Below are 25,377 nucleotides of genomic sequence, written 5' to 3'. Positions count from 1 at the left end.
CAAAGAAGTCATGAGACTGGCAATATTTCCAAATTTCACAGTGCACACTGTACCACTTCTTTCTACTCCCTTTCCTGCAAGTTCCTCTCTTCTAGCTAGCTTATTTCTATTGCAATCTGCTTGAAGCTAGAGCTGTTTCTTGTTTTGTGTTGAACACAAGAGAGGAAAAGGATGGAGACAGCAATCCTCTTTGAGCTTCCCAAGCATCATTATGGAATGGGACAAGACCATGAGGTAATTGGCAGGGTAACAAGCCAGGAACATGTCTAAAAATTAGCAGAAGCAGAGTAAATAATGAAACTAACTCTGCAGCATACTGTCTTCAACCACGTAGAGTGGTCTCCCTTTTCCTGCCATTACCCTACAGCCTAATGATTAAGACATTTTCCCAGGAGGTAATAAATGTCATGTTGAACACTTCTATGAAGAAAATTTAATTCAGCTCTTCCACATGTTCAATGAGTATGCAAAACAAAAAGCTAGGATTTAAAAGATTGGCGCTGCCAGCAGCGTCCAATACTGAAGGTGTGCGCCCATCAAGGGTGTTAGGCAGACAAATCCCTTTTCTTGAGTCCCACCAGACTTCAATAGTACGTGCGTGCTGAGGGGCTCAATCTTTGCAGTACGCTCAAGTCCAAATCCATGTTGTACTCTGGCTGTACCAGCTGGCTGAGGCTGGGAATTGCCCAGAGTTCTCAGACCTAGGTCTTTTTTTTCAAATAATAATGCAGACAGCTTCATCACAGCGTATCATCTTGTCCTAGCAAAATCAGGGCCTTTGCAGGAAAAAAATCTGCTTATCCTGTTTCTTTAACACTGTTCATGTAATTTGCCAAATGCAGATGGGGTAGATTGGGTTGGCCAGGGCGGAATGCCTTTGCATATTATTGTGTGCTTGAGTGCATATTTAGGGTTTTCCGCAAGTAAGCTATCCATATCACATTAAATCCAATTGCGTGGGCATTTCTGACGGTAAACAATATGGGGAGCTGATGAGAGCCTCAAGTCATGGCTTTAAAGCCCCCATGGAGGTCTGTGGAACTTGAGTGGGAAGAGGCTCCAGGAGGTTGTAGCAGCTCAGTGAAGGCTGTGGACTTCGAACTTCATTCATATGGGACTCAGTTCTGCCCCCTTCCTGCACCTTGATTTCAGTTCTGTTTGCATCTAGTCTTCTGTGAATAACGTGTACAGGAGATTTACTAAGACAGTCTGGCTTTTGCTGAAGTTTCTACTAATCTATTTGAATTTAAAAATTTGCATGAGGAGCCATCTGTAGCTCACTGTTATGCTATAAAGTAGGGACATTGTGAGTTAAAGCCTTATTAGTCCTTTGCTACATCCTCCGCTGTCTGAGACAAAGAATTTTCAAAAAAGGTAGTTTTCATTAATTAATCTAGATTCTATCTGCTGACTTACTAGTGTTAACTTGTTTCAATAAAATCTATGCTTTTTTTTCTCTTTTTCTAATTTCGTCCCTTAGCTAATTATAATTAGAATTTAGCATTTGTAAGATTTATATTTTTTTTGCTATGGAAACAAGATACTTCATTTTACATCATAAATAAAAGTGTCAGAACAACTTTTAATGTGTTTCTGTATATATTGTAGTGATACTTAAAAATTACTCACGAGTCTTTTCTAAAGAGTTAGCAAATCTTTCTTAATAAGTGTAACTGGGGCTTTGAATGAGAGTTTATTTCTGCATTAGGTAAGGCAAATAATTCAATTTATCTTTTCCAGAAGTGGTAGGTATATGGCGAGCAGATGGTTAATTACAATTTACAGCTAACTTCCTAATGGTAAGTTAGAAGTTTTAAAGAGAGCCACCAGTTGCATAATTCATATTTATGCTGCATCATAAAATGAAACTCAATTTGTGTAGTTTTAAATACATCCTGTAAACACTATTACATAGCCAACTTTTCTAAACAGAAGAGCAAATGTCTTACAGAACACCAACGCAGACTATACTGAAAAAAACAAATAAATTAAATCTTTTTCTTAGTTTCCATTAAAAAGTGTAGATTTTAAACACATTAAAGCCTATTCACTTCCAAAACAGCCAGCGATATTACAGCAATGAAAATGTACCAGTAACTGTGGATTAATTTTCAGTATAAACTAGCAGGCCAAATGTGATCATTGTGTCATGGTTGTGAATGATGGTTAGTGTCTTCTATTTCAGTGAAGAGACCACACCAACAGACCCTCTGGAGAGGTGCTGTCACTCCTGTTACCTCTTCAATCTTGACCAGAATCCATCACAAACCTAAGGAAGCCGCCTTCACCGGAGGGAAAGTCTGTAGACCACCTGGTCCAAAACCCTGCTCAACACAGGGCAATTACAAAATTAGATCCAACTTCACAGTCAGAGCAGGTTGCTCACGGCTGTCTCTGGTAATGTGTCGAATAACTTCAAAGACGGGTTTCCACAACTTTTCTGGGCAACCAGTTTCCAACCTGAAAAATTCCTACAGCTACCATCTAAAAATTGCTGTTTAGCGGAGGAAGGAAGAACAAAATAGAGTTAGGCCACATAGAAGAGCAAAATGGAAAAGACATAAGGGAAAATAGAAGGTTAGTGAAATGGTACAACTGACAGCAGAAAGAAGTAATTCATGCATTGCATTAAATAAATAGGTAGTTAAAAAACTAGATTCATGCAAAAGGGAATAGTAATGCAAACTAGGAACACTGACATTTCAAGTAGTACAAAAAGAGTCTTGTTACTACCTGTTACTGAAAGCAGGAATCTACAACCAGAAAATTCAAGTGCTTCTTTGTTTTGGCAAATGTAGATTTATTTGTTTATAAGAGTATTTAGATACACCAAACATTGTCTCTACTGTCATCTAAGAAATATCAGAACATATAAGGAAAACATGACCGTTGCATAAAATTGAGTGATCTTCTTAAAAAAACAAAACAACAAAACACCTCTTTTAAAAGAGCATTTCTTTTTTCACTGCCTTTTAAAACTTCACCATTTTTTCACTGAAATAGCATGGTAATCTTCCACAAAGAGAACCTTTGCACTCATGCTTATACACCCCTGCCTGCTTGCATGTAGCCTGTGCAAGTCCTTTTAGACTGATTACTTCCCATTAGATGACTATCATGTGAATTTTCCCAGGTTGATGCCAGATTAATATTTGAATTCTTCATGGCTATATCGCAGATAAAACTCTCTAATCATTACAAAACTCTTCGACAATATTCTTAGCATGCTTCAGAAATAAAGTAACCTTTCTCATAGTTTTACAACAGTTTCTGCCAGCCTAATTGAGAGAAATTTAGGAAAAGAATTCTTAGGCTGCCAGGAAGCAATTGAAATAATTTTTTTCTCTTACTAGTTAGCAGTGGTGTTACAGTTAATGGTTCCTGAATGGGATTGGAAATTTCTAGCTGTTCCATTTACTCCCTAAGCATAGCAAGGAATCTTATGTTTACACTAAAATATTATATCTTGGCAAGTTCTGACTGTAGTTAAAGGGCTGTTAGCCTTTTCATTATGAACCCAATTAAAACATCCCAGTCTTTGTCAGTTAAATAATATTAAGGATATTACTTAAGCATAGTTTTGTATTAATCATGGAGCTAATTTGAAATCTAACTAGCAATTGCATTTGTTCTTTCCCTCTAAACTTTTTCTCAACTTTCTTAATTATATATATCCCTTTATTTCGCATTCTGGAGATTGTCTGTGGTTTGGACTCTAGTAATTGTTTATAGACTAATACGTGCTCTGGGGTTTTTTTTTTTACTGTCTTGCAGGGAAGGGAATAATACTTGAAGAACCATCCTACAGAACAGCACATCTGCCCACAGTCTTAAATTCAATCCTGTCTTCCTTAACAATAGTTTTGGCCCTCCAGGAAACTGTTAGGGTAATTGTCAATAAAGCTTGTTTAAATTGTTTTCTGAGAGTGATGACAAATGAGTTCATGTGACACTAGTTGCAGTTATTTAAGAAATTATTTCTTAGAGTGGTTTTGTCTCTCAGCCACAACACTGCAAGTGGAATTTAGCATGTAATCCATCCTCAGCTTTTTTGATGCAAAGTCTTCGGCTTTATTAGCAACATGTCTTCATTCCAGTTTAAGCACCTCTGAACCACTTCAACAAGCTCTATATTTAAGCCCAAAGCCTCAGGTTGCAGAAGAACCAGAAAGTTAGGTTAGGTTAGGTTAGGTTAGGTTAGGTTAGGTTAGGTTAGGTTAGGTTAGGTTAGGTTAGGTTAGGTTACGCTGGGCTGGGCTGGGCTGGGCTGCGCTGGGCTGGGCTGGCCTGGCCTGGGCTGGGTTGGCTTGGCTTGGCTTGGCTTGGGTTAGGAATCTGATACTCAATGACAGAAATAGAATATTTCGTTGTGTAAATTTTACACAAGAATTCAATGCTGTGTGATTTGTCTGGGTTTTCATTGTGAAGAGAGGTTCAGATCTCATGTTGCAGCTGAGAGCTGTAAGCATTAAAGTCATGATAGTCAGGATTGCTTCAGCCAATCTCTTTCTGTCTCCAGAAGCATGAATTCTACATCAGCAGGAGACATAGGCCATAATTTGTATGCATAAGAGTTTGTAACCTGGCAGCCTTCTCTGGGCTGGGGGAAACCCACCTCCTGAACATGTCTATTAACAATGATGTGATCGACCACTGTGAACCACCTTTTCAGATGTAAGAGTGAACTTGTCCTCTCTACTCAACGATGATGTTGCAGGTTCCCAGCTGCAGGAGAAGACATCAGGCTGTAGATCCTAGTTCCCCATGATGTGTAAGCTCAGCTCTCAGTGACACTGTTAAGGAAACCATAGAATTACAGATGCAGCTTGTCCTTCCATTTTCCTTACAAACTGGCTTAGATGTCCTCAGTAAGTTATTGGGTTGCTGTGAACCTTGCCCTTACTAAAAACCTGTCCTCTGTGTGGCTGAAACACTTGCCTCAAAATTCTGACTTTGACTTCGGGGTTGGGTATCCAGCCCCTATCTGTGGACTGCTGAGTATCACAGTGTCTAAATGTCACAGATCTAGACAACGGTGTTTATTATTTTAACACTTCTCAGGGATTGATTGGCATGTTTTATTCTACGAGGTCTTTAGTCTAAATATAGGTCCAAATTTCCATTAAATGTTTTTTGTTCTTACTCTTTTCTGTACAATAAAAGTATTGAATTAGTTGATTTTTATAGAAGTCCTTTGAAAGACTTGAGCGGTTTAAGATGCTCTTCACAAACATTTAGTCCACAATGTGCAGAAGACCAATAGTTTAATACCTAAAAAGTCCACAAACTGTTCCACAAGTGTGTTTTGCAAATTGCACTGGCACAAAGTGCTTGAAAGGAATGCAAATAATAGTTTTTAAAGGAACTTTTATGCAGAATATGGGTCCAAGCAGGAAATAGTTCTCTGAGAATATATTTATGATTTGTCCAACATGAAACCGTAATATTAAAATAATGAAAAGACTTAGACTCCCTTGTTGTGTTTCCACGTTATATAAAAACAATTTAATTCCCCCCCGTTACCTTTCCTCTACACAGCTTGTATTAAATAAGATGAGGCAGCTTGCTTCTTGAAATTTCCATATTTTAACTCTGAGGCAACAAAACACTTGATTCTTCTTTCCCCCTGCACCTCTCAAAACCTCCAAGGCAAAATAAGCGTAGGTGACCACTTCCTAGGAATCTCAAAAGGAGGACTTTTTGAGACTTTTGTCAAAATATCCTTCACAGAAAAATCCATTTACTGTTTATCAGTGTCTAGATTGTCTTAGTTAATGAGATCTCAAAACTCCTCTGATGGTTAAATTCATTGTCTGTACATACAGCAAGCCAAAAAGCAAGATTTTAGGCATCATATGATGCCTGAAAGGCACCTTTTGAAGACCTTTGGATGCATTTTAGGCACCTTTGGGAATGTGGTACTCTGCAAGACTAAGTCCAGCTTATGGCATTAGGTGACTTTGGACTTACATCATGTTGCATTCTGAAAAGGTTGCTCACTTCTTATTAAAGGTCTTTTTAAATATTTTTCCCCCTTGTGAATAAATCATCTATCAAAATTCTGGTCAGTAAAAACATGATTCAGGTAAGTCAACTTTTCAGATAGAAAATCATTCTGTTGGTCAATTTCTGACTACACTAATGCTAGTCCCTTGCAGACAAGAAGAACAAAAGTATTGACAAAATGCAGCAGCAAAAATCAGGCCATTCAATAATCAAACAGGGACACCATTACAGGGAAAACCGTGGTCAGAAAATTTCTCTGCTTGTCTACCTTTCCTGACAAGACCTCCCATATATAACCATCAGAGAGCATTTAATCTTAATCACTGAGTGTTTGACAAGGAACCTTGTATTTTATAACATTAACTGTAGTTGAAAGAGTAGTTTGCAGGTTGAATTGTCTCCAGGAAGAGGGCTTGGGGACAAAAAATCCCCAAAGAAAATAATAAAAAGGAAATATTTCACAGAGACCCTACTGAGGCTAGGGGGAAAAAAAAACCACTCAGCAAGTTCTAGACAGCAGTAGGGAAAATATGGGTATAATTTAGCATGAAGGAGAGAGGGGCTCCACCATACCTGCCTGCACAATTAAGATCCTAAAGTGAGCTGAAAAAATCCCTTGTCCAGGAGACAAGCTCTGAGTGACAAAGAATGAGACCAGACAGCCATAGGGGAACATCTGTACATGTTCATATAGGGTGAAAAAGTGGAAGCAGAAGGGTTCATTGTTGTGGTCTGTCTGTATCTAAGCTTCATTTTATCAGCACTATAGTTCTTAGCATTTCTGATAAAAGTGTATTTTCAGGGGTAAATTATGGGCCAAGGTAACAATTCTGTATTAATAATACTTACTTAAATTTTAAATTTATTATTAATTATTTAAATTAAATAATTAAACTAATAATAATGATAGTAGCTGTGAAAGTAGTTATGTGTCAAGGTTAAATGGTGCTTCTAGCAAATGCTGCTGGTCTTAGGGGCCCTTCGCATGATGTTATTGAGGCTAGGAAGTATGACAGAGGGCAGATGGGGAAAATAAAAGTACAGCTTGTTGAGTTCAGAAAAAATTCAACTAAGTTTTGTCTGGTTTTCAGAGCCAACAGGCAGAATCTGTCACTAAGCTGAGGAAATCTGGTCAGACATGTTATAAACACAAAACTAGAAGATCACTGGGTGATTCGTAATCCATTTCTGAATGTTTCACACAGGTGCTTTGCATTATGTACAGTTCTGCAGACAAGACTCCATTTGGAGGCATTATGTAGAGTTCTCCTATTTTACCTCCATTAACCAAAGTAGGAAAACTCTACTCAAATTGCAGTAGCATTGTTTGGGGTTTTTTTAATCATTATTAGAAAAAGTACAAAAGGAAGAGGACTGAATTAGCACAAACAAAAAATGGCTTTAATACCATCTAGACGTTTGGAAATATGTTGGGTAAACAGGAGGAAAATGGAGAAGGAAAGTAATAAACTAAAATCAGATGCTAGAAATTGCAGTTAATTGGTGAATGAAATAATGTGTTACTTTCTCTTGAGTTCCTTTGAAAAAGATGTCCTGAACAAAGCAGACCTGCTTAGCAACACACTGCACTCCTGGCTTTGCAAAAACAAAGTGGAACTGAGAGATGAAGTCTCATCTTATCCTCCCTTCATCCTTACCCTCCCTACCCCCCATCTATTTCTTCTCTACAAACATCTACAAACAGCAGTCCAAGCTATACACTTATCTGTAAACTACTAGAGGACCTCACAGGTTAGTCTTAAAAGCAGAATATTCCTAAAACAGCTTCTGGCAGCTTTCTTGACTTGTACGCAAAGCTTTGAGCAAGTACGATGTTACCTGTGTTAGTCTGCCCCACATAGACTCATTGTACCCAGAAGGTCCATGTCCTCCAGAAGATGCCTCTGAAAGCTTATGCTCTAATGCCATTCTAATTCGCAAGCATAAATCTCATCACAAAATACCGTTCTCACAGGGAATCCTACAAAACAATTTCACAGTGCCATTTCAGGATAATATTCCATTCCTCTAAATGTGAACCTGTATGAGCTCTAAGCCAGAATATCTAGAAAAAAAATGTAATTATGTGTGTACTTGACTCACCTGGGCACTCTCTGCCCTTACTTTCAGTGCAATTTAAGCTTTGAGGAGGGTCTGTTTGTTGAAAACTCTTGGAAAACATTGATTTTGTGAGCCAGAGAATTGTTCGTCTTTGATAATTTTTTTCTGTGGAAAGGTACCGGTCTCCATGTGATCGCTTGGTTGAACTTGGTTAAGAATGAATAAGGCTTGGGTTGTGTTGTAAAAGACATGACGAAAGCACAGACTACCGGCCTGCTGCAAGAAGAGTTAAATGATTGATCACTTAGAAAAAGTGTTGACTATTTTATACATAATCAAGGATTGGATAAAAGTTGGTGTGGTGTATAAATTACTACCATTACAATTAGCGACTGCTAATGGTCTCATTTGCTACCTTTAAAGTAACCTTACACAATCCATGAAATGTTACATGGCCACACACATGGTACAAAACTTCTTTTTCAAAAAGCAATGAGATTACAGATTTTATGAACAACTCCGAACTCTCCAAAACAAGATGTGCTGAAATTGTAAGGAGAGAAGTAGGGGGGAAGGGTGAGCTGATAAGTGTAAGGATTTAGGAAGGAATGTAGGTAATTAACACCCTCTTCTTTTCCAGCAAGGAAGCAAGAGAAAGAGGTATACATTCAGAGGTATGCCCAATAGTTACCGGAGAAACACCTAACTACCAGGGAATTTAAGTTAGACAAAGAGTGCTAATCTCCCAGCACAGTGTGGATAATCTCTTGTGCTGTTGAAAGAGAAAAAACTAGGTACAAGTCACAACTACATCTCTACTTCAGATGTTTGGATTTACAAGGACAGGAAATATTCAAGCCAGAGGCATGGTGAATCTGATTGATCTTGCTGTTGTTTTGACAAACAAGCTTCTAAAGGTAGAAAGTATCCAAGTCCCAAATTCCTGATCTGCTGTCTTCATGAAAAAAAGGCATTTTTCCAAAGACTCACCTCAGCCTGCTGTTAGTCTAAAATTGTGGTCACGAAGCAAAACACAATGCCCTGTGAAAGATCCCTGAGATTGCAGACCCAAAAAGGACTGCATAAAGTACAACCCCTGCAGACAGTTTGTATCCCCAGAACAGTATGATGTGTTATTTGACCACAGACCTCAGCAGAGATTATTTGGTCTCATCATTGTATCGGGGTACAACTTTTAGTTCTTACCCCACCTTGTTTGATTTAGTCCAGGGATCTACGTACCATACCCCATTACACACACCATGCTCGCGTTTGCAGGCTATTTCCTCACATTCAGAAACTCCCCTAGTAGCCAAGTTTCATGATAAAAGTCATTGTAGACTCAGAGTGAACTTTAGCATCTCTGCAACGCTTCCTCCCAAACACTCTACAAATTCAATTCTGCCACTGGAGAAAAATCCAGATCATTACTCTTTTAGATACAAAAGTCAAGCACAGTAAACTACCACAATTTCTAGTATTACCTTCATTAGCATTTACCTCGCAGTGTAAACTTTAGTCTACAGATAGTATACAAGTTTTTCACTTTGATGGCTGACGTGGTCACCTAGTTTAAAGTGTCTCTGCATCTGGCAACTCTAAGCAAAAGAAGGAAATTGGCTGAAAACTAGCAATTTTGGTGAAAGTTTTTTAAAAAAAGCTTTTCTTTTTTGTCTAAAAAGCTTTGGCCCTTCCACAATTAGCTCTGTGAAAAATGGATATTAAAACAAAGTCAGTTTGAATCTTCCCATAGGTTATCATTTTTTACAAATGCTTTTTATTTAACAAGTTTTGCAAATGCTTTCATTAATAAACTGATGTTTATCCAGAAACTGCTGAACATTGACGAATGCAAGCCTGGCACAAACTTGCAGATTTCTTTCTGGAAGCAGTTGTGATTCTTAATGTTTATGTGGTTTTTCTTGCTATTATGATTTCTTTTCAGGAAAGGTAATAATGCTTAGTCAAGCTCTGTACAGTGCCTAGTACATTCTGTGCACTGCCAACAACTACTGCTGAGTAATCTTATTCCCACATATTTGTGTTTATTACAAATACAGTCAGTTCCTTGGTGCCTAAGTTAATAATACCCTACACAAAAAATAGCCAATTAATATCCTTGTATTGAATTACACTCTAAGCAAATGTAGTGGGGAAATGTGCGATGACTTTGGGGCACACAGCAATGACTGTGGTGTGCAGAACAGGCCTGTCTCTGGTGTACAATTCCTGTGCCTGCTTGCTGGCATTGTGTGCGCTCACTTTTAATTATTAACATCCATCTGCAGTTCGTGTACATCTAGTAGTGAGAACAACTGTGAGGGCAAGGCACACATGTACAGGCTTTGTGTTCATTCTTAACAACAGTAATGCCTCTCTATAGCTGTTGTTATAAACAAAATAACTGAGGTAATTGATCATCTTTTTCCTTTTTAAAGTATGTATCAGAAATATCCAGTGGTTCTATTACATTGACTCAGACTATTGTTATTGTGAAGAGGCTTGAATACTCCTGTTGCTTCTAGTTCTGAAGCATCATGAGTTACTCAATAGGATAGAGATTATAAACTTCTGTATTTCTCTTTCTTTCTTAGTACCGATATGACATTGTATTTTCTAAAGAAAATTTATCCACTATCTAGATCCACTTTATATATAGAAGTATTTCTAATTAAATTTCACTGTTTCCTTTGGGTTAGTTCAAGCCTAGCTTTTCATTTGACTATTCCATTCCATCATTTTATATTTAAACAAATGTCATTGCAGGTAATAAAATGAGGGTGGCAAAGATTTTTATCTGGATAATGATTTCTGGTAGTTGGGGAAAAGGTTCATTCAGAACCTGGGGATTAGCAAAGTGTATTTGTGCAAAGGAGCTCTGCGATCAAATGAAAAACTGGATCTTTAATTCTGAAGCTCTCTTACTCCCTACAACACAAACCCCCTCTTTGTTACAACACAATTTCTTGTTATTATTATCCATTCACTTGAACAAAAGAAAATCCTGTCTATTTGTTGTGACTTGGATTATATATTATAATTTATATTTTACTTCAGTTTTCAGTGTCAATTATTGAGTCTCCTAAGGGTGGGACACTTAACAAGATATTTTTTCTCCTTATTGACAGGATGATTCCATAAGTGTGCTTCTTCTTAAGCCTATTGTTAGGTAATCAGTAATTAATAGAAATAAATTAATCTGAATAGACCTTGAAAACAGACATGCTGTTACAAACACAATGCTTTGATATAGAACCAAGTCTGGAACTTAAAAATCAAATCCATTTCCAGCCACTGGAAGCCACTCTGTGAAACCCTGTCTAGTACAAATAAATATTGGTGAAATTTAAATGGTACTCCACTGGTACTCTTCATTTTAATTAGAGATGGGTTGAAAAGGTAATTCTTTGGAGAGGAAGAAATGTATTAGATTAACACATCATTAAGATTGGGCACCAACCTGAACTAGAAATCTAAGTTCACAATTAATGATGTTTGAAATTTTAGTGCTTTTCTTGTTGCATTTCAAACTTGAATCACGGAAACTTCATTAACCTCTCTGTTAGACTGACATAGAAGTCATAACACCAAAGACACTGTCAGCATAAGATTTCCATCGCTGTGTCCCATGTATCTGCAAACGTAGTCAAATTCTTAAGAGTTTCTTCACACGCACTTCAAAACTGAAATGTAAAATGGGTTTTGAATTGCCATATGGAACCTGAACAGTTGAGAGTTATGAAGGTTTTGCCTGTGGCCTGCCTCAGTTCAGAACATCTGATAACTCTATTCTGCAGCTAATACAATAAATAATTATTTCAGAATCTGGTTTTCTAAAACTGGGTTTCCCCTTAAAAAATAGGGATATGGGGTTGATCTGATCTCGTGAGATCTACCAGTTGCAAGCAAAAAATAGAGGATGTATACTTAATTGAACAGATTTAAAGGGATTTAGTGGTGAGGAGTTGAATGATATCGTCAGTCCTTAGGTACTAAGTCTATCTGATTTAGCACATTGAGGGCTAATTAGTGTGTCTCTTCTTCCTGCTTCTTTTCTCCTATTATAAAGATACAACAAATTTGTGCCTGCAGGAACGTTTACAGTCTGCCAAGCAGAAGATAATGCCTGTGTCTCGTGGAGCTTGCTTTCTTCTGAAATAGAGAACAGTACATGGACTAGTCCAAAACAAAAAAAAAATTAGTCATGATAACACCCACCATAGAGATCACTGGCCACATCACTGGAGACTGTGATCCCTTTCTTTTCTATGCCACAAAAGAATAAAGGAAAACTTTGGACCAGTGCTAACAAATTACCCACAACTACCTTAAGGAAATTATGAAAAGCTAAAGAAAAACTAGTTAAGTGGAACTCTCACATAATGCTAAAAAAGAAGTCTCAAAAAAAAAAAAAAAAAGAAAGAAAAATAGATATATTTTATTTGTTTTAAGAGTGAATATTGGAATACTTTAAATATTTATGACATTGTTTATTCATTCATTCTTGTGTATATTCTACTGTGAAGACTTTGTTGCAATAACCTATGTTTTTTAATTACAGAGGATTGCAAATGACACTATTTATCTTCAGACACTGAAAAAAATGTAAATATTTCTAAAATGGAAACACAATTGTGTTCTTAATGGATTTGTCCATTCTTTGAATTTTATTTCACCAGGTGATCCATGAATCCTTGATTCATTAAATTTATTTAATTTGAGGATTAAGATATTTTGAGAGGAAAGTGCTTGACATGTTAATGTAAGAAGATGCTTAAGAATAACCTTATAAGAATGCAAACAGAATACTAGATTCATTATCTACACAAATAAATGCTAGTTGGAGGGTTCAGTAAAGATTTTTTAAACTTCAGTTTAAGTATGAATTTTTAACACCTTAAAAAAAACCCTAAAACCCACAAAAAACCCAACAATAAACAACCCTAGGCGTACTGACACTTCCATATATCTTTCTGAGTTTGTTTAAAATGCATTCAGTTGTGCCTTGACAGATCTTCTTCCTTAATAGCTGGGGAAAATAGCATGTAATGCTAATACTTCTCAGGAATGAAATGAAAGACTTCAAAAACAAGAGATAAAGAAAGCAAAAGTATTTGCAAAACAAGATCTGGGTCATGAAAAATTTTTAGAAGCAAAAGTGACAGAACAATGAAAGCAATATAATCATAATATTTGCAGTCATAGAAATTAGGATCAGATCTAACAATAAGAGCACCTAGACTGATTACTTGAGTCCACTCTCTCTGACTTCTTGGGAGGGAGAATTTTCCTTTGTACTTTTTGAAACATAATGCTACTAGACTGAAGTGGTGACAGCACTCACCCTCTTCTATGACCTCACCGTACCTCATCTCATATTTTGCATGTTCAGAATAAAAAGTGTGGTTCTTGTTTATTTTTTCATTAGTGGAGCATCCCTGTTTGCTGTATTTGTGAAGATTCCTACTGTGGCTTGAAAGATAATCGATTTCTTTTGGAAACTTCTGAATTTAGCACTTTTCTGATGCGATTTACCCTTGACTTCTTCATGTCTAAAGGACTTCTGCCTTCATTCAGTAACTCACCATAGTTTCTGACTATTTTGTCTGAATTTCTGATTCTTAAGATTGAAATCACAGGCTGCACTTTTTTCCTTTACCTATTTGTAACCTCAGAGAGACTGGCCACAATGGAAATGCCATTATTCCTAGCTGGACAGAGGCAATTTGACAACAGTGAAAGTAGGTGCCACTTTTGTTCTCTACCTGTGAACAAGACAAGAAATTGATAGCGTGAAAAAAAACCCCACCAGAATGGAGTATGAATTGAAAAGCATCCAGGAAACAGAAAGGAGTAAGGTGGAGGCTTAGAGAGCTGGAGGTAGTGAGAAATGAATGTGAAAAGCTGATAACAAAAGGGAAGACTGAAGAATCAAGGCGCTATAGCAAGCAATAGCAGATGCCATAGGAACTTTCTTCCCTTGAGAACTATCCACTTAGCACAGCCATGTCAACACACAGTGCAAATAATGGCTGCTCCAATTCTCGTTTTTGATCATAAAGCTGTTTCAGTGTTACCTCCAGGATCATCTGATGGCATTTCATGAAAAGTTTTCTCAACACAGAGGAACATCTGATAGCATGTACATTTATTGAGAAAAGTCAAATTTTTGTTTTTCCTGTCTCCTGAGAAAAGAATTGGAGAGATGACTAGCAATTCAGGAGTTGCTTGCTTATCCAGAATGTATCCTTTTTTTTTTCATAAATTTTAGAATGAAAATGCCATCTTTTCCCTTTAAAAAAGGAAGTCCTCACAGAGATTTGTTTTATTATGCTTAATCAAACAGAAAAATAATGCTTTATGTGGTATTTATGAGGTAGCGGTTGTCTAGGCAGGTGATATGAGCACTTTCAGATTACTGAATGATCCGTACTAGTTTTTTATTTTTAATAGTGCTACAAACTGCCCAAAGAATCAAATGTGCCCTGATGCAGAACCTTTGATTGGAGATATACAGTGAAAGTGCTGTAATCTGCATTTAGTGAGGCACAACATTATTTGCCTGTATTATGCCAGTGCTATTCTTTGGGGCATGGGTAACCCGTTTACCACTGCGTCCTACTGGGAATGCGGTAAAGAGAAGGATTCCTTCCTTTTAGTTGTAAGGTTGTTGACAGACAGGAAAGCTGATAGAAAAATATGGTTAAAACCAGACAGACAGAAACTCATTATGGAGTTTTGCAGTCAGAAGATGCTGTTTTGCCAAAATTGCAACATTTTTGAGAAACACATCAGCTTTTCCTCTTTTGTTTTCTAATGGGGAAAAGACTCAAAACAATTGTGGTCTCATTTGATGACTTGAATTCATATCCTCCACTTGTTATAGTTCATGCTTTTTATACAGAACTTTGATTTCACAGGAGTGGTGGGAATACTGTGTCCTTACTCCATACAGGGCATGGGCTCATGAGAGTCCCTGGGAAAGAGAAGAATGAGAAGGTATGCAAGGCACATGGAGGGGACAAGGACAGATGTTATCAGACCACCTGGAAATTGCAAGCAGGTGGTTATGGATGGCAGGAGGAAGGCTGTGAGAAGAGCTCTTACCATTGCAGCTGATAGCGATGATAGAGTCATTAGCATTGGGCGGTTTGAGGGGGTCTTTGAAATAACGAGGTAAAGGAAGGGGATAAATGGGAGCAACAGCTGAGAAATGAAGGAAATCCCTTGTGTTTGCAGTGGTCTTGGTTTAAGTTTCTTGTGTTTTAGTAACAGTTGGGAAGCACCTGAGACTCAATATATTCCACACTTAAAAGTAAGAAACACGAAAAATAAAACCAAATAAAATAAAATAACACATCTTCTTGATCTTAGTGTGGTTCACAACCATATCCCTGCTCCATATATTTTATGGACCCTGCCCTCGTTCTCACGTACAACTTTCATGACTTTCATGCAAACTCGTACACAGCAATGTACAGCAATGAAGCAGAAAATAAACTATTGTTTCAGTCATAAAGTAATTTTAATGACAAGAATGAAATCTATGTTGTATGGAAATGGGAAAACCTCAGAGAAATACTTTGCTTTATGCCAAGAAAGGCCCCAGTTTCCATCTGTGTCATGAGGACTAAGACATGGATATATCTTTGCAATTATTGTCCATAAGTGCATACATAAGACCAGCCAAAGCTAAAGGCACGTGAACAATTTTACTTCTGTCATTTACTTTTGAAGTTTTAACTTTTTTGAGCTGTATCTCAAACTTTTGTTTTTCTGTTCTAATGCAGTCACAGCAATGAACTTCATGATGGTTCCTACAAGCAAGTTGTCTTAGCAGAATAATCATCAGAGCAAGATTCAGACACGTGGCACAGAGTATTCTTCCTTTCCCCAGCACTGGCACTTGGCCTAGTGTGCATGTTCATCATATTAAATAACCTTGTGGCGTTAGACACCGATGCATACAGTGCCTATGTACCAGGGCAGCTCAGAATGTTAAATATCACTTCAGGAAAATGGTATTTACACACACGCTGACAGTTCATTTTCAGGTAGGAGCTTCTCAGCTGATCTGTACACAGCAACCTCAGTCTCCAGTCTCCCACTGTGAAATTTTAGACAGCTCGTCTGCTGAGCCCTTGCCAGACCTATTAATATTTATACATTCCATGCACATTCCAGTCAGAGCATGTAAGTTGCAGATCTCTCTGATTTAGAAGCTATTAAGATTCATGACCCCTTTAGCTATTTAATCTATGGTCCCGAAGCCTTTGCAATCAGCTTACACTTGAAGAAAAAAGGACAAATCATTACTGTTCAAATATTGTCCTGCATTGTGTCCATTTGTAGTTCATCAAAGAGTACTTAAGAGTTTCAATGCATTCATTTATCTCAGACACAGGTTATTATAGGAGGCATTCTTTCCTTGGAAGAAAAGAGAATAGGAATGTTATTTACTCAGTTGCATTTAATTTTGGGTTAATGACTTTTTTAGCTGTAGCTGCTTCTCTGCATAAGAAATAAAATCTAATTCATTTTTTCTGTTCTCATATCTGGACGTTGATTTGGGTACATTGTACAAGGGTACATTGTACAAGGGTACATTAATGTGTTGCCAAGGACATCCATGTAGCAAAAGCACAGTCTGTATTCTGGAATGTAGTCGTGCCTCCACCTAAAGAGGGAGTCAGCATCCTCCCCTTCTTAAGGTTTATACGTGTCTTCTTAGAACGGTGTGGTCATCCATCACAGACTTCTTCTCCAGGATCCATGAGAAATCTCAAAGTTAGCTTTTTATTAAATTCATGTCAGTTTTTCTTCTATAACAGATAGTTCATGAGTGACTTCAGGTGTCCACAGCTCTCAGTCAGTGCAATGAATGGTAGGAATTCAGCATCTCTCAAGATTTAGGTCTGAAGTCTGTAAAGGAATTCACCTTAGCCTGTAGCAGAAAGCGAAGAAAGAGGTAAAAAGAAAAAAAGAAGTAAGTGGGAGAAGTCTTGGGATACTGAGATTTTAAAACAGAACTTGTAATTATGATCTAAAGGGCCTACTAAGAGCTTCTATTCTTTGTGCCCTTTGGACTGGGATTTCTTTCACCTTGGGATGTAAACGATTGTCATCATACAATTAGTATCACCATCAGAATGCTACTATTTTGTGCTGCTTTTTTGGAAATAGCAAGTATTATACACTGATGGATTTTGAAAAACTAATCATTTGTTTTCAAAAACTTCAGGGGAAGTTTTGGGGAGATTTTTGCCTGAAAAAAATAAAGAAAACACTGAAGTATTGTACTGGCATTATTGTGTAGGGAAAAAAAAAAGATTTCTTTTAAAGCTGCTGTCAAAGACAGTTTTTTATTTTATCTTGTTTTGTTTGCTAGCAGAAGCAAATTATGTTCAGAAAAGTAATTCTTTTGGTAAAACCTGAACTGCGCTAATAAAAAGTGATGTTTCCAGATCCTGCATATAGACGAAAGGTCTGAAAATATAATGATGCTTGAAATTTTGAAATGGTATTAAAGCCTTTGATTAGAGATTCTTTTCCTGGGGAAGGTACATACGCTACGAAAATTCGTGGAAATCTTCACCATTGACTTCAACAGGAAGAAGATATATAACATTTATAGCATAAACAGTCCATCACATATATTTTGCACTGTTTCTTGTACCTTTTTATCTCTAGAAACACTCAAGTAAAAAGGCGATCTTTCTTTTAAATTATTTGCTTTCAGCTGTTGCCTTCCTACAGGAAGTCATAAAGTTTCTGTCTGCAATATTATTGTTTTCTATGTGATGAAATGATGTGTTTGGTAACGGTTTAAGTCACAGTTTATCTAAAAGTTCAATTTATAAGCAATTTGTAAAAAGTTTAGACTTACCAATGGTTTTTTATAGTATACATTAAGCAACCGTTGGCCCGTTAGTGTGAGACAGGCCAATTTTTTGCTCAGAGCTTGCAGCGTGCAACCCTCTGACTTTAGAGCCTCTTCAATATGCTCACATCTCCCATCACTTCACTCTTCAGACAAAGATTCCAGTTTACAAACTGTGACTGAATTATGACTTGCGGGGGGGACACAATTGAAAATCTATTGTCAGCAGTGGGAAGATCAGGTTCAAACTGGAGCTGTGCTGAAAATAGAATATCCATCTTGCCTGAAATTTGGAAATTGTGAAATTATTTTCATCTGGCTTCAGAATGCCAAGCTGAAAACATGAAGTTTTCATCAGAATGTCAAGGGGCGAAAAATCCTTTTTCAGAAGAAAGAGAATTTGAGGCAGGCAGTTTGGCCTGGGATCTTGGCTCCTGAGCAGAAATCTGGTGAAATCTGGAATATTCTAATTCCCTCATATTTAAGGGAAAAGTATTTAATCTGAAAACTTCATATAAGGTACCTGTTGACCCAATATGCCCTGTGATAAAGACAGGACAAGAAGAAAAGAGTGACAGATATACTTAAGCTTTCCTAATTTCAGGAGCAAGTGTGTATATGCATACAGTGATGTTAGAAGGAAACTGGGGAAGAATTTAAAAGGAAGGTTGCTGTGAGGTTGGTGATATGAAAGCTCGGTGCTGTGGGTGCCAGAACAGCCTCTATGAGTGCCAGAACCTACCTCAGATTGATCTATTGGAGGTATATCGTAAAGGAGATGGTTGTACCCTCCTTATGCCAGTATGTTAAGGGGAAAAAGAAACATTTTGTCAAATTCTTACTGAGTATAGCTGTAAAATCCTGGAAATTAAAATGAAAATTAAGGGTCTGAAGGATTATGCTAAGTTCAGGGATGGGGTAAGAGATGCCCCATTGTCTTCCTGGCAGCAATGGAGAGTCTTCCAGATGAAACTTGAGCTTGCTGTCAACAGGCTTGTCTTAGTTGGTGACTTTTCACCTGAGCTTCAGAAGTGGTCCTTTAACATCTCAGGAATCTGTGGCCCTCCATTTCAAAAGCACTGCTGCAAGCAGCAGTGTCCTTCAGGAACTGGCACGCTCAAGTGTTTCTAACTTTAATTTCTTTTCTGTGCAAGGCAGTCTACTTCTTTGGATAGGAGCAAGGAAATCTTATGGCAAAGAATTTAGCCTTTTATCAGGATTAGCAAAGCCACATCTTGAGAACTGAGGGCAGAGCTGATAAGCCATCTGCTGCATTTACGCTATAGTAAACATGAGGTTTTTAACATTTTTGCTAATGAAGTATAGTCAGTAAAGGAAAATAAATCATTACTGGATGGGATATTCTGATAACCAGTCAATGTATAGCAAACAACATTTTATGATGTCCTTTGGACAGATGTCAGATAAATATAAGTTTCCACTCTGTAACAGACGGATTTGATGCTTTTACTATCGATGAAAACTACACATTCCTGGCAAGGTGAAAAATCCTTCCATCCAGGACTGGGCTGGCACCCTAGCACTTCCGAGCCGCTGTGCAGTGGGCAGCTGGCAGCCACGCACCTTCCTGTGATTATGCACAAGACACGCAACTATCTGGAACTAATTTATAGTGCAAAATGGGGAAACATAGCAGAACTTCCTCCACAGATCTAAAGGGCACGAAATAAGGAGCTGAATCAATGGAGGGCTGTGAAACCTGCCCCTCCCCTTTACACTTCCCTGCAGTGCAATGTATAATTCACACGCGGCAAAACACAGCCGCAGCCATGCACAGTGTCAAAAACGCACAAAACCACTCAGTGAGGAGATCTGTAAGAATCTGATTCATGCTGTCTCTTTTAAATGCTGATTCCACATTCATTTTCTTTACCTCCCGCTATACCCCTGACAGCATCTGACCTGCCTTCCATTACAACCAAACATTTTCTTTGGTAACAAGCCTGAATAGTACTTCTCAAGGAGGTTATGCAGTATGTCGCTAACTATTTTGGTTGCATGCCATGGCAGGTCAGCATTGTAATTATGCAAATTTGCTGTAATTGTTGCCATAATTAGCATATTTCATTTTAAGGTTTAAATAAGCTCCAAGTACATTCTGAAGTGCTACGGAGGAAGGGGAAAGAATGAAAATAATATACACACAGAGCACTATGCTGCTGTTATCGAAAAACTCTTATTTCATGGTAATTCACATGGTAATTGAGCTAGGAAATGCTTCTAAGGATATGCAGCTAATATTCAACAAGTGGTAGTAAGATGAATTTACATTACTGCAGCACAAACTGTGCAAATGCAATTCTCTGGGTGTCTCAAGGACATACTCACTCTGTGAGACAAACATCTAAATATAATTTTCCAAAAGGTGCCAACAGAGAGACTTTTTTCTGTTAGACATCTTAAGGAAGATTTACATTTGGAACTGATCCATTTAGTTTTAAAACCACCCCATATGCCTATTTTGTGTTTTAAGGCCCCCAAGCAGAAAACCCTATATATGATATACCATCTGGAGATGTATCATTAGAAAATCATTACTGGAAGCTGTCCCTGATCCAGTTCACAGGTGTATAACTCAGTTAATTTCAGTGGCATTTTAAATAGTGGCAGGTTTGGTACTTAACTCGCTCTTTGTAGTGGGAACATTTGTCTTGATAACAGGAGTATGGTGTTGCCATTTCCCCTAAGTCACAGTCATTAGGCAATTTGAATATTTGCATAATACAAAAGTACTTCATCCCTAAATCTTTTCAGTCCCCAAGTCTGTATTTCCTAGCATATACATTTATGTGAGCAAATTACTGAAGATACTGTTCTTGTAAGTACACAGGTAAGAGATATGTTTAGATTATCTGACATGGTTCATAGTATATCTTGCCACACAGCCAAAAATGCTAGACTTCGGTTGTTGACTTCCTTTTCCAGAAGAATTTCTTGAAACAGCATGTAAAGCCAATAAAGCTCAGTTACCTTCTTCTGAAGAGCTTTGTTCAAACCCTTACATCAACGCAGAAGGAAATTTGGACAGATTGGAGTCGGCGTTGGCCAGGCAAAAGTTACTTCGGTCTTGATCTTCCTTGGGAGAAAGAGAGATAAAAACAGGATTTTGAGATATTTTACTTGTAAAGAAGAGTTCGGCCTCACTTCTGTTTAAAGATACTTGAATAGTATCTAGGAGAGGTCAGCGATAAGGATTCAGCTGGTGCAGATCAGATCAGCTCGAGTTAAATGATAATGTTTTTCCTCCTTCAAGGTTATGGCTCTGAAAGAGAAATGGAATGTGTCGCAGTTTTTGCTCCTGTCAGTTTCTCTTAGAAACTTCAGAAAAGTATTAAGTCCTGGACCTAATACACGCAGGAGACAGTCACTGGTTTCAGGAGAGATTTTTAGTGAGAAGTTCCAAATATGAAAAATGCTCTTCTTATTTTCTTCAGTGATGATTGCCTGTTGTTATGAAGTGCAAATAAGTAACATAGGAGAAATATCAGCTGATATATATGAGGAATGGGGAGAGAAATGTGATATTTGCATATATTCCCATTACTTTATGTAGGATGCCTGATTTAAGGCCAGGATCCCTGGGGTCCTGTATGGGTTCTAGATGGGAAAGTAATATAGAAAAGGAATTGATTAAGTACTTAGAGTTGCCGTCTAGAGGATCTCATTTCTCCATGGATTTTGTAGGAAAGATGGGAGATTAGCTACATAATTTAGGCACCCAAGCTATAGACAATATAACTGTCACTTTAGAATCACTCTGCTAGCGGATACAACTGAGAATAAGCTGGTGCCTGGACATCATAAGTAGTGGGCCACAATTAGTATCACGAAAGATAGATGAATCTTCTTCCTGCTTTCTTGTGCAGTCACCGTAGGATGCACCATAGTGGGTCTCCTTCTGCAGAATGGTGTTCATCTAAACTTCATGCTGATGGTCACTTCTGGGCAAATCCCTACTTGTGTCAGCAACAAAATCCTAGTGCTTATGGAGTGCAGAGGATATATTGTTGAAATATTAAGGAGCTACTTTAAATCTGATTATAATCTTTCTGAAATTTAGAATTAGATGTTCGTCACATTGTTTCCTGTTGTTCTCTCCCCTCATTCCCTGCTCTTAGTTTTCCTTCTTTGCCTGCATGATAGGGCTCTTTTTTACATATATATATATATATAGCATTAAACACTGATTAGAATATATATTGGGTGAACTGTTATTTTACAAATATACTCAGGCTATTTGCAGATAGAAAAATGTATCATATACAAAGAGAAGCAAATTAGTCAAGCAGTTTTGACACCTAGGATGCTTATCAGCTGCCCTACTAGATTATAATTACTGCTAAGAATGAATAATGTATTAGATTATTTTCCCTTTTTACCTCTCTTTGAATTGTTCATGAACTGAATGTCACTTTCTCAGGTTCCAGGTTTTATTATTTTCTCTCAATAATTTTTAAATTACCATTTTTCAGTGTTGGTTTAACAAAAATGACATAATTATTTAATAAATAGTTATTAAAGATCAAACCAAATATTTCTGATACTCAGAATTTTAGTTGCACCCTATAAGCTAAACTTTTCCACCCTTAATGGTAACACAGGTACTGCATATTTCTTATGTTTACCATTACTAACACAGTCATGAAACACATTTTAGCAAGGTAACAGACACAGGGAGTTGTTGACAGCGCTTGTGATACAATCATTCTTGTTTTAAAGATTAAGCAATTTGTAGAAATCACAATGATGAACGCTGCAATGAGTCTTTGTAAAATGTTCTTGAATACCAGAGAATCTCCTTTGTACTTTTGCCAGTATCCAGGCTTAAATAGATAAAAAGAAAATTAATAACTAAAACAGTTAAAAAGGAAAATAAATAAGACAAATTAAAATACTGGTCAGACTGGAGATGATAATCCCAGTATCTCATCATATATACTTAACTTTTGTATGAAAGGGAATATTTGCAACAAACGTCTATGCTATCATTTATAGACCCTTGCTAATTTTTTGTTGTAAATTTGTTAGCTATGTCTGTACTAGTAAATAAAACAGGGCTAAACCATGGATTGGAGTGCTGATATCTTCCATACTGATGAATTATTTAAACACCCTTGGTATGCCTGTGCCAATGAGCCCACTCCCAGGCAAGGCTGGAGTACATCTCAGGGCACAGTCCATGCCAAAACTCCTCCCCCAATAGGAAATTCAGACACAACCGCTCCATGCTGAGGCAGGAGAGAGTTTAAGCGTCTGATTTGCCGTATCCACCATACCACTTGCCTTCGGGAATGAAGAACACTTTATTTAGTAGTACAGTGATAGCCAGTGAGCCCTGCTGGGTTTTTTCCAAATAACAGGAAGACAAGGATTCTTCTGAGAATATCGTGAAATCTGAGAGGCAGAGGATCATATATAGGATGCAGGAGGGGTGATAAAATTTCAAGGGAAGAAACGAGGGAACTGAGAGCGAGGAAGTGGCAGTAGTAAAGAAGCAGCTCAGAGGAGAGAGTAGACGTTGGAATCAATTTTTTCATTAAAGTTTTGACTGTGATCTTGCCTGGGAAAGTTACTGGGAGCTCCAGGTTAGTGCATTCCTCCCTAAAGCTATTACAGAGCAAGGCTGGGTGCACCTTTTGCTCTCTCTTGTCCAGCCTATGGGACCATGAGGGACAGCGGGCATATGGATGATGGCGGCAGGTGGCATGTTGTCCTCAGTGCTGTCTCTTCTTTCCTTCCCCTTTTTTCCACTTCTCTACACAAACATGAGCCTAGAGGAGCAGAAAACCCAGCTGCAGTACCGATTCATTGCCCAGACTGCGCAGCTGAGAAAGTGATTTGCTTGTGGGTGCTAACTCCACCTCTGGGATTGCCTGTTCCCCTCCTATGCTACACAGCATGACAGAAATCGAAACCTGTATTATCCCATTTTAAAATTTCATGTAGATTCTTAATCAATTCAATTTACTTAATGGACAAGATAACTAGATATAAAGCAAAATAAAGGTGACCTACCTGTGCAGCAGGAACTGAATTGCCCTTAAACTTGTCCATCTGTAAATCTCAGAATGTGAGTTATCCAGATCAGTTATTCAAAGTAATCTGATATCCATGTTAATTATCATGATTTAATTATGGTGTCTTACTCCTTGCAGGCATATTTATGAATTATCTTTTGCGTGGTCCCAGGGAACATTATTAATACACATCGAAGGACACAGTTTAACTATGAATACTAATGACCCATGCACAGTAAAGTTATGCATGAAATTCTATGAAGCAATAGGTTTCACTCATTAATTCCACTTAGTGCATCATTATAGTTACGTTGTCATTAGTTAACAAATACTACGTTGTGTATGGGAGTGTTGCTCTTCCTGACTCATGGTAGCATTTTTTGATACTTAAATATCACTGTCAGTCAGATGCATTGTGTAGCAATTATGTATTGTATCAAAAATATGTATACAGTATATTTGGAAGTGAGTTGCTTTATAACATTTATAAGTTGCTATTCAACATAGTAAGAAAGAAGCTATGATTTTCAGCAGCAGTAAGATGAAATTCAGTGAATGTCTTCAGGAATGCTGAAGAAATTGCTAAAATGTTAATTACCTGTTTAGTAGGAAACTTTCATTAACAATATGTGCTTTACCCAATTTCTAACTCAGTATTTTTAAGATACTTAAAAATTTGGAAGCAGTCTCACAGATGTTCTGGTTTGGTTGGCAGAGCAGTTTGCTTTTTTGCTTGTAATCAAAAATCATACCAAAACTCGAATGCTTTCTAGATCCCTTTAGTGTCATACTCAACTTAGTATCAATGGATCTATTCAGATGAATAAACATACACACCGAATGTCATTTTGGACACCCCAGGGTTATCCCACCTGGCCTGCAGATGCCAATGCAAGAAGGGAGCCCGTGTCTCACAGGTCCATTCTTGCCAGCTCTGTGCACATCTCGGACTGTTTAAGATGTCTGGAATGGTGGTAGACATCTACATTTAGGTTCACAAACTGCTTGCTAGCCCTCTAAAACTAGTAAGTCAGTTGTCCAGGTTTCCTGTGTGATTAAGTGAAAGCCATGAGAACTTCTAGAGGGCAATTTGTGTTTTCCTAAAGCAGAAAGCCTAAGATAGATGTCTATCATTTGCCTTTGACTGTAGATAGGGTGTGGATAACCAGCTTCCACTTAAACATGTAGGGCATGCAGTGTCACTGGAGATGCCGCAGAATCCACAGACATGGCCTGAGAGCATCCATGCCCTTGAGAACTGGCAGGTGGGACAAGGATATCCTACAGGGAGTTTTAAATCATACTAGGCACCTGTGATTACACAGCTGAACTTGGCATTTAAAATTCAGGGTGAGATTCAGACACCTTAATGTTGATGTCTGTATTGTCTTC

Source organism: Calonectris borealis, chromosome 1 (genome assembly GCF_964195595.1).
Source record: "Calonectris borealis chromosome 1, bCalBor7.hap1.2, whole genome shotgun sequence".
Lineage (NCBI taxonomy): Eukaryota > Metazoa > Chordata > Aves > Procellariiformes > Procellariidae > Calonectris > Calonectris borealis.
This window is presented reverse-complemented; position numbering follows the sequence as displayed.